Consider the following 2,500-nt stretch of genomic DNA (forward strand, 5'->3'; position numbering starts at 1 on the left):
CAGCGGCAGCCATGCCGACAGGGGGGGAAATCGGCAGCGCAGATTTGTGCAGCTGCAGGTTCGTCGGGGAAATCGGCAGCGCAGATTTTTCGATGAACATGGGCTGGAAGATGGACTGTCCAGGCCAGGCAGGGAAATTCGTCAAGGGGACACGCTGACGAAAGTAGGCTCGTCGGTGAAAATCGGCAGCGCAGATTTTTCGACGAACAGGGGCTGGATGCTGGACCGGCCGGGCCAGGCAGGAAAATTCGTCAGGGGGGCACGCTGACGAAAAGAGGGGCTGCCGCGTGGAAAATCGGCAGCGCAGATTTTTCGACGAACATTCGTCAGGGGGGCACGCTGACGAAAAGAGGGGCTGCCGCGTGGAAAATCGGCAGCGCAGATTTTTCGACGAACAGGGGCTGGATGCTGGACCGGCCGGGCCAGGCAGGAAAATTCGTCAGGGGGGCACGCTGACGAAAAGAGGGGCTGCCGCGTGGAAAATCGGCAGCGCAGATTTTTCGACGAACATTCGTCAGGGGGGCACGCTGAGGAAAACAGGGGCTGCCGCGTGGAAAATCGGCAGCGCAGATTTTTCGACGAACATTCGTCAGGGGGGCACGCTGAGGAAAACAGGGGCTGCCGCGTGGAAAATCGGCAGCGCAGATTTTTCGACGAACAGGGGCTGGATGCTGGACCGGCCGGGCCAGGCAGGAAAATTCGTCAGGGGGGCACGCTGACGAAAAGAGGGGCTGCCGCGTGGAAAATCGGCAGCGCAGATTTTTCGACGAACAGGGGCTGGATGCTGGACCGGCCGGGCCAGGCAGGAAAATTCGTCAGGGGGGCACGCTGACGAAAAGAGGGGCTGCCGCGTGGAAAATCGGCAGCGCAGATTTTTCGACGAACAGGGGCTGGACTGGCCGGGCCAGGCAGGAAAATTCGTCAGGGGGGCACGCTGACGAAAACAGGGGCTGCCGCGTGGAAAATCGGCAGCGCAGATTTTTCGACGAACAGGGGCTGGACTGGCCGGGCCAGGCAGGAAAATTCGTCAGGGGGGCACGCTGACGAAAGTAGGCTCGTCGTGGAAAATCAGCAGCGCAGATTTTTCGACGAACAGGGGCTGGACGCTGGACTGGGCCAGGCAGGAAAATTCGTCAGGGGGGCACGCTGACGAAAACAGGGGCTGCCGCGTGGAATGGCAGCCTACACGCAGATGCGAATTCGGCAGCGCACGATGGCTTGAGCAGGTCATGGGTTCGACTTGGCGCGATCTGAAACCTGGACGAGGGACTGTCGACGCTGGACGAGCCAGCGCGGTGGCCTGTCGTGCCCCGTTCAGGGGGGGCCTGCCGCGGAGACAGCCCTCGCGGGCTCGACAGCGCAGGCCAGCGTCCCCGACGTCGCTGGCCGCGGCAGGCGAGCTGCCGGGGTTCCCGCATTCCTACAAGAAAACGTCGTGCTTTCCACATGAAACCAATCCAGTAAAATCAGCCATATTTTTATGAGGCTGCCCACTGAATTTGGGGTCATTCCGGGCCGGTTCCTAGTTTTGCGGATTTACTCGATTTCTAATGGTAGGAAAATTAAAACAAATACTTCCCGACCTCGAAAAATTCTGGGAAAATTAATGAAGGTGGATTGGATTTTTGCCAACCTCTCTGCAAAATTTCAGCTCAAAATACCAAGAAATGAATTTTTTAGAGGGGGGGTGACAGCTGGGACCTAGTAGTGTCTCCCCCTGCCAGAGCTGCAATGACACTTATTGCTCTTTAGGGAGCCACCAGGCCGGCGCCCCTCAAAGACCACACGCGCGCGCGCGCCCGCCCGCGCTGGGCGCTGGGGCGCTGGGGCCTGAGGGCCTGGGGCCCTTGGGGGCCCTTGGGCGCTTGGGCGCGCGCGCGCGGCCCCCGCAGCCATGCCGCGCCGCGCGACGCGCGGACAGCCCCTGCTGGCTTGCTCTCTCGCCCGCGGGGGGGCTGCCTTCGGGCCCTGGCCCCCCGCGTTCTGGCCTGCCCCCTGCGGGGGAGAGGCTAGGCGCTGCAGGGGCCAGCCCGACGTCGCTGGCCGCGGCAGGCGACAGCCCCTGCTGGCTTGCTCTCTCGCCCGCGGGGGGGCTGCCTTCGGGCCCTGGCCCCCCGCGTTCTGGCCTGCCCCCTGCGGGGGAGAGGCTAGGCGCTGCAGGGGCCAGCCCGACGTCGCTGGCCGCGGCAGGCGACAGCCCCTGCTGGCTTGCTCTCTCGCCCGCGGGGGGGCTGCCTTCGGGCCCTGGCCCCCCGCGTTCTGGCCTGCCCCCCGCGTGGGAGAGGCTAGGCGCTGCAGGGGCCAGCCCGACGTCGCTGGCCGCGGCAGGCGACAGCCCCTGCTGGCTTGCTCTCTCGCCCGCGGGGGGGCTGCCTTCGGGCCCTGGCCCCCCGCGTTCTGGCCTGCCCCCCGCGTGGGAGAGGCTAGGCGCTGCTTGGGCCAGCCCGACGTCGCTGGCCGCGGCAGGCGAGCCGCCGGGGTTCCCGCATTCCTACAACAA

Source organism: Populus nigra, chromosome 2 (genome assembly GCF_951802175.1).
Source record: "Populus nigra chromosome 2, ddPopNigr1.1, whole genome shotgun sequence".
NCBI classification, from domain to species: domain Eukaryota; kingdom Viridiplantae; phylum Streptophyta; class Magnoliopsida; order Malpighiales; family Salicaceae; genus Populus; species Populus nigra.